We start from the raw sequence: 14,513 nt of genomic DNA, 5'->3' as shown, positions 1-14,513 counted from the left end.
GAAATCATCACATTATACTTTCAGCTTACTGCAAGAAATATCATTTTCTTTTATTTTTCAGTTAAACAATAGCCCGTCGAGCGAGAGACTCGACCTGAATTCGTTTACGATATTTAACCGCCATTGAAATCTACAAATATCATTAAGATGATTCGCCACGACGAGCAAGACTAAAAGTTAAAATTTCGATCACACAGCATCGAGGATGAAAGTGTGAATCTCATTAGTACGAAGAATGAAGGTACTAATACCTATAATACCTAGAACACTTCAAAACTATAATACAAAGTTTATTTTCTGTTCTATGATAGCTATATTGTTCAAAAAAAGAGTCAAAGATTTGGTATTTTAATTTAATAATATAAAATGATTTTTATGTGTCCATTTTGGGCTATCGAAATTCTTCTTCTTAAATTCATCTAATGTTTGAAACTGCCTTTGAAAATTGCTAACCAGACCGTTTTGAAGCTTATATAAGACGGTAAATGTTATGAAAACTTAATTAAAGTCAAACTTAGGAGGTAAGAGCAAATTCGAAGGAAAAATAAATTACCGAACCTTCGGTAGCCAAAAAGTCAAGTCCAATTTATATTTTGAAATCAAATTTATTTTTGAAATAACTTCTAAATCGATAATGAAACTCAACCAGGTTGAAACAACAGGTTAAAAAGGTATTATAAAACAATGTACTAACACTTTTCATCGTAATGCATAAAGTAGAAATGATTCTTCTCTTGGTGAAAGCCTCCCCTTGTGAGCACTAACGTTTCATTAAGTTGTTTCTTTGATGAGATTCGGTAGCCTAGTATGTCTCGTGTGCTAGTGGAAAACATTTTTTTGATAATTCTCTGTCTTGAAAGTCGACATGCTTCGAGCAATGTTTCAATTCCACACAGAGAGAAAAAATACATAAAATTTTTCTGTAAAAATTTATATGTATTATTTTTTAGTGCGTAACATTTTTCGTTTATTTTATGCCACGCAGAAAATAAAAAAAAAATTTTTTTCGACCATTGTCGATTTTAATGTAATTAACTATTCATAAAATGAAAACCAAATTCTTTCTTTAATCAAATTTACCTTTCACCTAGTGTTTTTTAGTCAAAAAAGTTTTTATTATATTAAATCTATAACAAGTATTATCAATCTGTAACTGATGGAAAAAAATTACTTTTGGCTTTATTAAACCCTCAAAATTCTTTTTCAATCAGCGATTTTTTTCCGAAAGATCTAATATTTTTCAATAAAAAAAGTTGCACACATAGTAAGTGTATATATATAAACTCATTCGTTCAAATTATATGTTTCGATAAAGTTTCTTCTCATTAATCTATTTTCATTGATTTCCACTAAATACTTGAAGCTAAAAAAAAACGTTTCGTATGGTACGGCGCAACAAAAACTCTCACAAACACACATAAACGTTAATTTAGACAATCAGGCTCATCTGCAAGTTTATTTTATCTAAATTATACTTCTAATCCAGGCGTGCGAGACTCGCTCTCGGGCATGTACGTTTGAGGGAGCTTTTTTGACGTGCTTGTTCACACGCAAATACGTATGTGTAACGAGTTTCGAGGCCAATTAGCAAAGCGGATATATCGCCGTGAAGCTAAAGGATAAGGATCATGCCTGGAAGGCAAAGTTCGCGGTCTGCAGTTTCGTTAATTATTTCGGAGCTTTGAGGTATTTAAATCGACGTATGTTTGCCTATTCCAATGTTCTTCCGAGCCGAGAATCTAATTTTTGTAAGGCTTAACGCGCGCTATCTAGTTCACACGCCGCTTTTATGGATTTTGAAATGACGCACAAACTTCATTAAAGTATGGGGATGGCGGGAACTTTATGAGTTTCATTACAAAGCTTGCTGCTAGTGCGTACACTATAGATAGTCGGCGACGTTACGTAACTTCATTTTCGCGGCCTCGGTGGAAGAGTTGAGAGAAAATTTTTTTTTTTTTTTACGAGAGCGTATAAAAATCGCCGTTATATTGTCGTCGTTTTTATCATAAATCGAAAGCTGCACAGATATATAGGACTTTGTGTGATGCGTGTGTGATGGCTAGATTCTAAGTTGAGGCTTTTTACGATTTTTCCCTTTACTAATGTCGTTTCTGCGTACAAAACATAGACTTGAAAATTTTTTATTTCCGTGTGAAGACATAAAAGCTCAGGCGTTAGCGAGCTCGTATTTCATATTTCACCGCGCGCGAGCGAGCGAGCGGGACAATGAACAAGGGTAATTTTTTACATCCTCGAGGAGCGCACAATGCGCACTGCATTTCCAAAAAATTTCAATCGTACGCCTTCGCAGTTTTGCACCTTTAATAAGATTGCGCGAGCTAGCCGCCGCGCTTATATGTACTGGCAGATGGCAAAACGCCTCGTAAAAGCGCAAAATAATATCGCTCGAGATTCCAGCGGCTGTATACTTTGCGTCGTTCGTGCGGCTTTGCAAGTGTCCCCGTTTTCTCGCCCAGGGCACGAGCTCAACTTTTGTAATGTGCATAATACACTTTACGAGAATGCGTAAGCAGATATTTTCTTTTCTTTCGCCCTTTTTTTCTTGACTTGTTTTTCAAAAAAAAAAAGAAAGAAAAAGAAGATATTATTCCCCAAGTTGTCCGTCTTTATTCCCGAGGAAACACATCAAGGCTGTTAATATTCTTTTAGTGTGGGCGCTTACATTCATGTATACAAGTTTTAGTAATGTCTAAGCCAAGGTGTACAGGGCATATATATTACGCGCAAACTGCAGCTCCCAAAGTGAGTAATTTTACGAGCTTGCTCGTCGGTGCCTATAATAGGGCACGAGCTTATTCACGCACGCACACACACCCACTGCCAGGCGCACATGCATGCGCACACATGCTGTGTGAGTTTCATATGCATCCTCGAGTGCGAGGCTTTATATACCCCCGCTGATTAAGTTGCTCTTGCGCTCGGTGTCGTTATTACGGGTAAACATTCCTTATGACGTCGATTCTTCCGACCGAGAGTAAAAAATTTCAAGAACTCGCCTTTCCTCACCCGGTTACGTCGTGTAGCACGTCAGCCGGAGCTACTCAAGGAGGGAGAAAAAAAGGGAAAGTGTAAGGAGCGGAATATGGCACAATTTATTACCCCTTGAAATGGCTTGTTGCGAGATGAAAAAAGTTTTATTAAAGGTGCGGAATCGAGCGAATTTTTTGCGGATAACTTGCGAATAGTCAAATTATCGACGTCGCGGAGAAAAAAAATTACTCGTTTCGAGCTCGTTTGCTCCTATATAGTGTTGCGGGTATCAAGTCTTTTTCTCAAGAGAACACAGTATATATTTGGATAATAAATGGAAAATCATGCGAGAAGCTATTTTGTGCTTCGCTCGGAAGAAGGCAATAATATAAAGACAAAAGTGAAGCTCGACTTTTTCTCCAATCCTCGTAGCCATTACGAGTTGGCTTTTGAAATAAGATCTTATCATTGCCTGCTTTAAATATCTTATATCCAGGCAATCGTTAAAAACATACTCTACAAGGGTACTCGGATCCTCGCCGCACATACACAAAAAAAGAAGAAGCAGAAAACGTGTCAGTAAATTGCATCTAGCCGCGACAGCTGTCGTTGAAACGCACTCGAGAGCGTGCGAATATAGGTAAACAGATATTCGACGGAATAACTCGCGTGCGTACATGGACGGTGATGAGGAAGACAGATATCGAATCGGGGGTATAGAAAAGATGCATCGTGTCGGGGGGTCTGGTCGTTGTCACTCGCGAGGGTAATGGAGTAATGGATGTTGCCTGGATGAATGATGGAAAGCTCAAAACTTGGCTTTATCCCTTACCCCGTGTACATTTTGATTATTACCTCAGCTGCTGCTTTTCTCTTCTTCCTTTTTATATCGAATATTCAGGAAGCATCGAAATTTATTTGCATTAGCATAATCAAAGATAAAAGACTCAAATCTCAATACGAGCTCTGTAGCCTTTGCAGTAGCTAAAAGGAAAAAAAGGAGGAAGGAATATACGGTGTCTGTCATACGTAACCGTTAAGGTATAAAGGAAAATATTATACGTACAGTTGCAGCGATATTGGTCTTTGATTTCAATGCAGGCACATAGAAACGTCAAGCTTTTATCGATACTTGGCGACTCGTACGCGCGCCACACTCGTATCGATTTACGCGCTCGCAAGCTTCTCTGTTATTACGCAGCTACGAAATGCATTAATAGCTTCTTTCCTTATTATTTTTTTTTTCGAAATTTTCCGAAACGCACACCAAACAGCGTGAGCATTTGAATAAATGACAATACTCCTGTCGGTTTAGTGTATATATCTGTAAATGTGTGTATTTGTGTATATGGTATACGCACCGAGCAACACTACATGTATATAAGCGCCCAACTATGCTCCTGCACTTACTGAATATTACATCGTTCGATCCGCACAACGCGCGGATCGACTCGAGAGCGATTGCGTGCACGTTATTATTCAATCGGTTGCAAGTACTGAATTATTTCACGTAATGATGTACTCGGGTTAAACGAAAAAAGCTTGTACTGACGCATTTCGATGGAATGAATCAGGGAAGAAGTTTAATTTTGTGGGAAAATTGTTTTTCCTTCTGATAAGAGAACGCTTCGTCGAGATTGGAATACTTTGTAAATACTTATTTTTCCGCAATGATTTCTAATTTCTAAATATTATAAATATATCTACTGAATTTGTTTTCGAAACATCGCAATTCCGTGAGCTCTGATCTTTTTAACGTCAACAATTGCGTAATATACATTCCGTTGGTGGCTCGGCGGAAAAAGTTGAACGGCATAAAACAATGGGGCCGGGGGAGTTTAAATCGAATTCTACGTATGCGTGCGACCATCCGCACAAGTATCGTTAAAAAAGTTCGCATTACTTCAATTAAAAGCTCTCTCCCACGCGGTCCATTGGAATTTTCTATTCTTCTCGCGAATATACATGTACGCAGTGCGTATATAGTGTAGTTACACACGTACACATACGTTTTTATATACATGCATACGTGCCTATTTCCCCATGTAGCTCTAAAAAAAACATGTAAGAGAAAAAAGCTCGTGCGCTACGAAGCTCGACGCTGTTTCCTGTTGTTTTTTCATTTACCGTAAGATACACACGACGTGGTACACGCCACGTAGCTTTTATTTATACATTTAAATTTGTTTATCGTTTATATAGCTTTACGACATGTCGCGTACACCAGTCTACCGGTGATGTAAATGACAAAGGCGGCCAAGTTACATTTTCACCTATCCCTCTTTCTCACTGTCTTTTTCGATTCCCATCGGAAATATGCTTATACGCTATCGCCTACTGCAAAAAAGGAAGCTAGCAAAGATGTAGCTTGTATAGCGCTGCACAAGTCTCGCGTGAAATTCAATCACCACATGGCAGTAGCAGTCGCAGAGAGAGACAGACATAGCACAGCCACACACAGACTCTCGTCTATGCGGCTAGCGCGCAGATATACGTAGAAAATCGATATATATCTATACGTATAAACGTATATAGAATACCTTGCTGCTGCTTCTGCTATATAATATCGTCCTTTTCCCCCTCTCTAATGCAATTAGATATCACCAAATTGAATGCAACCCGCGCCCCGAGTCTGTGTACAGCGCAGCGAGCTGCAGTCAGCGACGCTATTTCGAAAGCAAATGAAAACTTTGTCTTGTGTGTATTTCAAATCTCGTGGGGTAGCTTCGCCAATAGTCTTTCATTATACATGTGTGTATTTTACTGCTCTGTATACGCATATACCGCTCGCGGCTATGGATTAAGGCTTGAGAAATTTTTTTCCACCCGTAAAAATTCAATTACAAAAAAATATAGGATCGTGCACTTCAAAACATGTATTGAAATGCGGTGCGCACTGCGCTCATAAGTGTGGGTGCGTGTGCGGAGTCTCTTTCCTTTTCTCCAGTGCGTCGTAATTTCGCGATACTATTTATATTGCAGGAAATTCAAAGTCGTTTGTATGCCAAAGCCTCTATGCCTTATAAATTCGGCCGGATAAAAATCTAATGTTTCGCTGCAGTGCGGCTGCTTTTCTATACACGCCGCACACTCGCATATTCGTTAATACTTGATGGCAAAATTGACTATTGGCTTGGAAAGCAGGGACGCGCGCGCACGGGTACAGGTTTCGGGGCGTTGTAAGTTTACATTAACTCCATTTACTTTTCATTATTCCGAGCTCCTCGCTATTATCATTGTCTGCTGCTGCTGCTGTTATTTCTCTCTGTATTCGTTGCGAGCTCGTAATTCGCCCCGCGCGAGAACGTCGGAAAAGTCAAACACGCGCATCTCGCGTTGCCATTAGATTCGCTTCGCCCGTTTCCTAATCATCATCATTACTTTAAGTTGGCTGAACGCAGGCGCGTATTTGTCGATGTATTTTCGGAGCGCAATTTCCCCGACCCGATAAATAAAGCTGCTCTATCAATCAAAAGCACATCGACGTTGTAAGACGTGACGTTCTCAGGACGGCGCCGTGAGTCCGCGACTCGCAGTCTCGCGTGCGCACGAGACGGAGAAGATCGTATTGTTTTTCTTGTGTATAGCAGTTGCTTTATCCTGCTGCTAAAAGTCTATGGATTTCCTTCTCCTTTTCCGTTATTATAAACACATTGGCGTACTTTGATACATTCTCGACGGCGCACCAGCATCGAGGGATATCAGGAAAAAACGAAATTGGCACCACGTTGACCTTAATCACTATGAAAAATTTCGCTTATTCCATCCCTTCTCTCTCTCTCTCTCTCTACTGCTGCTGTCTGCGGGCCGCAGTATCAGTACTGCACAAGCTATAGATTTCGCATTAACGTATCGCAGTACGAGCTTCTCTCTTTCTCCTTCTCACTCGCGCAGCGCAGGGTATATATCCACACGCGCGAGCAATCGATAATGCTCCATTGCGTAGCGCGCGATTATGTGTATATATATATGCGCGCTGGCGTGACCATACATATCGCATTATTGCAGAATTATGACTGTGCGCGTCGCCACCGACCCGCAACAGCAGCAGCGGGCAAAAAATCAGCTCCGCGCGATCATGCGTGCGCCACGCATTTATCAATTTCTCTCGATTTGCAATTAAAGCCCATGAATTTCGCATCGATGTATGGCTATTTATTTTGCAATCGGATTAAAAAAGCCTCGGCGCGCTCAAAATCAATGGTCCAGAAATGTACACGCTCGACGATATGTCTCGAGAGCTTGCGAGCTTGCAGAGAGCGTCGGTGCTGGTGGAGGGAGGAGACGACTGTTTACATAAGGCAAGCCATGACAAAACATCAGAGTGCAACTCGGCGTCATCGCAGAGGGGTTAATAACTCTATTCAAGAAAAGTCCTCGCAGCTCCTCCAGCCACCCTTTTCTCTCTTTTCCTTTTTGCGCGACGTTGAATACACGTCTGCGCGCATATGTAGCGCGTCCCCACCATCATCCGCGCGTAGTAGTAGCAACTGAATCCAGCGGCAGCAGCGGCGGCAGGCAAGCAGCAGCAGCAGCAGCAGACAGGCAGGCAGGCAGGCAGGCAGGGAACGCATTACACACCCTCAGCTGCTGCTCTACTGCGCTACTTTTCGCAGTCGTTCGCGCACCCTCTGAGCGCGAGGGTGGCTGTGAGCTTTATCTCAAACACAGTATATACAGTATGTACATAGGAACGTATAGTACATAACCAAGAAAAAACTCGACCGAGTGTGGCACAACGTGTTTAGTTTTTTGGATTCTTTTCCATTCAGTGCATCCCCTGGAGCTAGGGCACATAACGAGAGAAATTAATCTCGAACGAGTGAGTATTCTCGAAATTGAAATATTAATTCTCTGCCAAAGCTTGCGAGAGAGCCGAGGAAAGTGTGCTTACTGATTAACATTCAGACCGGCATGTTTAGTTTCGACGAGCTTATTGAGCTGTTTGCCGTACGCTATAATACGTTCACGTTTTGCAATCTCAATTAACTCACCGGCTTCGGGGGGCTGCTCGCAGCCTTTGTTTCGCTTGCCAAGTACAAGTGCGAGTCTCACTGAGCTGGCACGTGGGTTTTACCGATTAGTAGGTCAACGAACTCGTCGATCTTCTGCTCTCTCTCCCTCTCTTTCTCTCTCTCCTCATCCCTCAAGATTTCTCTCTCACTCCATCTATGTAGATGTATTATTCTAATGAACTAAGTAATTAAGGCTAGGACATTTTTACCCGGAGCTTTTGAGCGTCAAATTCCCGAGTGAGCAAAAAAACTTGCAGGCTATTTTGCTGTGTTGTTCGACGAGCCTCGTCACGAGCAATATTTTTCCGATAATTAAAGCACAATAAGAAAAAATTTAACGACCGACACGTTGCTGTTATATTTATATTTACCCGCGATTGCGTGTCATTACACCAGCGTGACAGAGACACGAGCATCCGATCGATCGCCTACCAGCGGCAGAAATACGTGCTCCGAAATCAAAATCAGCGATGCCGAGTAATTATAACGCATATTTTAAGCTCGCATCATGCCGCTGCGCGATTGTAATTTCCCTTCGAGTTCTCAAGTTTGCAATTGGATAATGGCTTGTCCATCGAATACAATTTATTGTGTAGCAAAATGTCAATGGCGTTTGATGACCATTCGAGAGGTGAGTCATTTACACGATGATGTCTTTTTTTTTCTCAATCAACCGTGCTGTGTGACCCTTTGATAATCGATACACTTGCATAACAAGTACATTTTATTTACTGTATAAATTACTCAAAGCTGGAAAAATTCTGCATGCTCATGGAAAAGTTACAGAACCTTTTTTGAACTCGTGTTTTACTGAAAATTCCATTGAGCTTGTTTCGTTTTTCGCTAGAAAAAGGCCGGTGCATTTCGGAGCCAACAATTTCGGACGAAGGGAGAAAGGAAATTTTCCTATTTTTAACAGGCGAAAACTTTTTTAATGCTTCATTAATAGCTCTATTGCAATAAAATTTACTTACGCTGCAAATAGAAATTATACGAGGAAGCAATTACATGCTACTGCGTGCAGTTGAGGTGACTCCGCGCGCGCTCGCCAACTTTTTTCCGATTGTAATCCCTGGCATTTGGTTTTTTTCTTTGGTTGCTTTTTCACTGCAACCCCACACACTTCAATGGTGTGTGACGAAACACGTCATTAAAATTTTAATAAATTTCTCGCTGACCTGACGTTTAGCCGCTGCAAAAATGCCGCATTCGTTATTGCATAAAATTTCGTTTCAAATCGTGGATTAATTCGGATAATATCTCGGGTAATATCAAGGTCCACTGGAAATACGAAACTTTGAAGCTTAAAATACATCGAGTTTCAACTGGACTAATTCATTCAAAATTTGATCGCTCGACGAATTATATTTTGCTAAGTGAATACGTTTAAAACTTGAGCCCGAATTTTGATAAAAATAAGTTTCATCTCTCTGCGACGTCCAAAACTTTGTATCTATTAAACATGAAAAGCATAAAAATTAATTAAATCATAACTCAAAATAAAATACAAAGTAGCAAGAAAAGTTCACAATTATCTCGCATAAATGCACCGATGATGTATCCACTGGCAGCTTTCTTCAAGCTTGTAGCAACATAACGGTAATTTCAAATTGATGCACCAGTTTTTATTATTGAATGCTTGCGACTTTGGCTTGCGATCGTACAATATTTTTCCCTATCTCTCTCATAATAGCCAATGCTCTCCTGTTTCGATTTTTCTTTTGAATACAAGATTTTTCTCTTTTCCTTTTTCTTCTGCTCAATTTCTTTGCCTGCTTGAATCCCACAGGTTTATATACGTATGGCCCACTTGCGAGTACATAAAAAAGAAGAGAAGAAAAAACAAGGCCACGTATAAGTTTTTCATGCTCTTATAGCTTTACAATGCACTCATGAGATAAAGGAGCTTGGTAGACTGATCGTACTATTGGGCAGCGTAACACTTCTTATTTTTTCTCCCCGAGATCCTGAGAAATGTAACTCAAGTCTTTCCCTACGCGATGTTCCAACAAATGATCCCATTCAAGCAGGCTCCAGGCCCGCATGACTCGCTATCCTCTTAAAGAACGTCTTCCTTGCGCGGCTTTTAACTAATATCCCTTGCTCTATTTTTTAGCCCTCGGTATCGACGCGAAAATTCCCTCTATATCGCGCGCAGCCTGGGATTTTTATACGCGCTGAGGTGAGCGGAAACAGCGCGTCGAAAATTTATCGGATGTAGTACAGGTGACACACGGATATAGTTTGTTTTTCTTTTTTATTTAGTTGTTGTGCTTCGGCTGCCACTACTGCAACCGTCGGGCGTGAAATATTTATCACCCGGGCACAAATAAACGTTGCAAAAGTTTCTTTTTTTGTGTCGTGCCTCGATAGCACCACCCGTCCGCGTATCAATCGCATTCGTATTTTTCAAAAAATCAACTTTATTATTCACGATCAATTATCATCGGTAAAAGCAAACGCGACAATAGCCTCTATTTCTATCTCGAATGTTGCCTCTGAGAAAAGGTTGCCACGTTGCTGCTTCTGCTGCAAGCACAGGAAATAAATCTATAAGAAGCTGCTGCGGGGATAAAGGTCTCGCTTATATACAGCTTAAATCACGAGTTTCACAAAGAAAGGTTCAGTGAATAGTGCGCGCGGGCAATATAAGTTTTTCATTAACCGCTTTCGCACGCGATTTTACTTTAGGGGGGGCGAGAGGAGGGCTAAGCGCAAGAGGCGAAAAGGGTATGTTTACCTTCAAACGAGATACTTTGCAAAAGTCGTTTAATCATCCTTATTTAACGCCACCACTTGCTGAACTTGCAGCAGGCACACCGCGCCTGCATCGAACCTATATTTGTTTCGTTAAAAAGTTACGTCTTTTTTGAAGTCAAAGTTTATATGTTCAAAAATAAACTTCTTGTCTCGCTGATATTATTTTTCTCTCTCCCTTTCTTTCTTTCTCTCCCTCCACGAAATGAACGAGTGCTAGATTAAACGGTTGTTTTTCAAAAATAAAAAAAATTTGTAACAATGCGCACGCCACGTTCGTATGTACATGCGCATGTGTGTGTGCGTGTGTGAGTACGCGTAGGTCGCGCTGGCAGTTCAGCGCAGCGTGCGTTATAAAATGAGGGTAACTGTTGTAAAGCATGAAAAACAGGCGCTTTCGTACAATAAAAACGATAACAACGATGTGCAATGAGATTTTACTGACCCGCTCGTCGTGCGCTATGTGCTCTAAGTGGGTGTGCGTGTGTGTGTGTGCGCGCACACAGGGTTTCTATTATTTCAGCTATTGTACAGCGGTAAGCCTTTGTTGGGATCCGAGGGGCAGTGCAGGCTCGGCTCTGTAACCGCAGGCAGGTATATAGAAAACTGGTCCTTTGCTGAGTTTCATATCGGCGAGCGAGCGGCTGGCGCTGCGGCGGCTATCCCGATGATTTTTTCCCTCGAATAATAATATCGTTATCGTAAATGCCTAAATAAATTACAGATACGATCGGCTATACATAGACGATATAGCCGTAGGAGAAGGAGGAAATTTGCGGTAATTCGCTCGGCACGCCAAGATTTAATCGACGGCATTTTTGTACACATTTTTGCGTTCCGTTATTTCTCATCAAAGCGCTCGAATGGTTATATTTATTCCCGTTGAATAGGATATTGATAAAAGTTGCTCGCTCTCCCCTCGCTCCCTGTCACGTTCAGCCGTCTCTCTGTGTGTGCGCGCGCGCGCCTGTGTACGTGTCACTTTTTTATATTCGACGAAACAAAAAATTATTTCCTTTACGCGTTCATGTGAGCACAGCCACGCGCGCAGAAGACGAGGTAAATTTTCGACATTCTAGGAAATTGATCCATGAAATAGCTTTTTTTTTCACTCGCGCGCTGACGCTTCATTTCGTTCTTATAAAACACAATGTTTTCCACATACACACACGCACACACAAGCTTTCTCTCTCTCTCGGGCGCGCGCGCACGCTCTTTTCCTGGGGAAAAGAGGAAATTTTTTTTTATTCCCTGAAGCTGCGAGAGAGAGAGAAAGAGCTTTTTCTCTCCTATATAAAAGCATTACGTGCGTCGTGGAGCTTCGATAATCGATCGCAGATTCCTTACGACGCTAAAAATATGTCGCGGAATGTCAGCTGCGCGTGCAACGAGCGGTATAAAGTATAATGCGAGAGAGAGAGAGAGTGCGTATGCCAGCGATGATATAGCTGCGTGTGCTTAACGTAATTAATTCATATATTTTACGCCCCGAAGGAAGTTGGCCCCCGACGATCGCGAGCGAACGAGCGAACGACGAGCGCGAGCTTGCGCGTATTGCGTTCCGCGCCAGCTATCCGTGGTTATTCATGGGATTAAACGAATTCGACCAAGTGTCTGTTAATTAAACTCCTTTTGTTAGATACACACGTTGCAGGATATTTCGAATATTTATGTTCGCTCGCATCCGATCAGCTATATGTGTGTACGGCCGCAAGAGCAGTTCATAGCAAAGCCTCCAATTAAATTGTCACGTGAAGCAGGTTTATTTTCAAATTCAGCTTTCTCCGTCTCTCGTTATCTCATTTGGCTCGATGAGCAAATTAATGAACAAATATTTAGCGCAAGCTTGGGGGCGCGCGTCCACTCGGTCCGGTGTGTGATTTGTTTTAGCATTATTTTAATGCGCCGCTATCCGTGCGCGCGGTCATCGGTCATATTTGTCCGAGCGAGTGAGCGATGCGACGATCGATCGGTGTGGGTATACTGTTGTCATTGTTTTAACGCCGAAGGAATCAGTGGAAAGCCTCGGCAGCGCGACTCGATATAGCGCGCGGCTGGACACTTAATCTCCGGTAGAACCGCAACTTTACAAGCAGCACCAGTGCAGGCGGTAACGTCGAAGCGGTATAACGCGCGCATCGACAAAAGAAAAGGCTATAGAGACAGAGAAGAGAGGAGAGAGACATTCGGAACGGAGGTAATAGTTCTTCCTATATACGTATACAACGAGCCCCGAGAAGTTGTTGGACCAGAGAGAGCGAGACACAGGACGAGAAGTTGCTCGGGGGAAATTCTATTTCACTGCTGCTGCTGCTGCTGCTTCTACTGCGCTATACGACGCTCAAGTCACTGCGGCCATTGTATTTCACAAGGCACATAGTATATGCGTCGTCAGCATACGCCTCTCGCAGCAGCAGTGGCAACGGCAGCATAGTTGCGTCGCTACTGCCACTGCTGCTGGGCACATAAAGTCCGTTACAATTACTACCTTATACCGCCGTTTCAAAGACACGTATACAGCTCGGCGGCGGCGTCGAGAATAGTAGTCGCGCGCGCACAGTTTTACGGAGACTAAAATTTACGGCTTTAAAACCAGCTAGTAGCTGTAGCAGCAGCAGCAGCTCGAGGCCGCATTGATTGACGCGGAAATTAGCCAAGGAAAACTTTCCCTCTCTCAGCTGCAGCAGCCGCAATGCTGTTTGTGTGTTTGCGTATATATATCTATATATGCGCACGTCTGCGATAGTGTTAATTTTGCTCCTTTTGCCTAGGTCACAACAATCGTAAATAAAGTATCGAAGAGATTAGCTCCCCTCGAGCCCCCGAAGCCCCGGCGCCTTTGCGATGCGCTTGTGGCGTCGCAGCTCGCAACTTTGTAATAATTCAAGCTCAAACGTAGAAACTCGAGTATCGCGCGCGTTATATCCTTCGTTCAAAGTAGCAAAGCTCCCGCTGCTCTGCACATGCATGCACGTGTAGTGTATGTGAACTGGCAAGCAGCGACACATACTCCACTCACACACACACACACACACACACACACACTCTGCAACGCTAAAACTTATAATTTCATGAATTATGTATCAGCCCGCGCGCGAGCGAGCGGCCAAAATCCTCTCGTGCTCCCAATCGTGTGGCTGCATATATATTCCGGGGCTTGGAGAATCGTAAACGAGCCGCGATATAATACTCACCTTTGCTCTACATGTGTACTGTGTTGCTCGCTTTTTCGCTCTTACATAGCTCTCTCTATATGTATATATCGACTTCGACTCGATCGTTGATCGATTGCTCGGCTACGACAACGACGTAAGTGAGCCAAACCGAACGTGTCTTTTGTTTCCACGTGACTTTTTACATAACGCGAGGAGCGCGAGCTGTGCCAGCCGAGAGGAGAAGAAAGCGCATCGATCGCACGTGCGCAGCTCTCTCGCGAGGGCGTCAATGTCTGCTGCTGCTGCTGCTGCGGCCGCGCGCGGGAAAAAAACTTTTGGCCTCACGCCCAAGGAAGCGCTCGTGTGTGAGCTGCCTCTGTATAGCTACGGACCATTTTCACTTTCTTCTCAAATTTTTTTTGCTTTTTTTTAATCCTGGAGAAAAAAAAGTATTGATCACTTACAGCGAGGCTCGAGCGAAAATTGTTATTGCGAATGTTTCTCGAGAATCCTTAAGTCCGACGTATCGCATACTAACATTACCAATGCTAAGCTTCCAAGTTTCGCTCAAGATGTCTTAAACTTCACGCGT

The 14,513-nt window shown here is 42.5% G+C and overlaps 1 protein-coding gene across 1 annotated transcript in view; it reads left to right on the top strand.

The window, feature by feature from the left end:
- Window positions 1-7,546: 7,546 nt before the first annotated feature.
- Window positions 7,547-14,513, top strand: part of LOC106655239 — a 51,870-nt gene continuing 44,903 nt past the window's right edge. Inside the window, exon 1 of the mRNA XM_014375538.2 lies at window positions 7,547-7,816. The gene's annotated coding sequence lies outside the window, so the exon portion shown is untranslated. The remainder of the gene's footprint in view (window positions 7,817-14,513) is intronic.

This window comes from Trichogramma pretiosum, unplaced genomic scaffold (genome assembly GCF_000599845.2).
Source record: "Trichogramma pretiosum strain Unisexual culture from Peru unplaced genomic scaffold, Tpre_2.0 scaffold2, whole genome shotgun sequence".
Lineage (NCBI taxonomy): Eukaryota > Metazoa > Arthropoda > Insecta > Hymenoptera > Trichogrammatidae > Trichogramma > Trichogramma pretiosum.
Note: the sequence above shows the minus strand (reverse complement) of the source record. Positions and strands in the feature narration are given on the sequence as shown.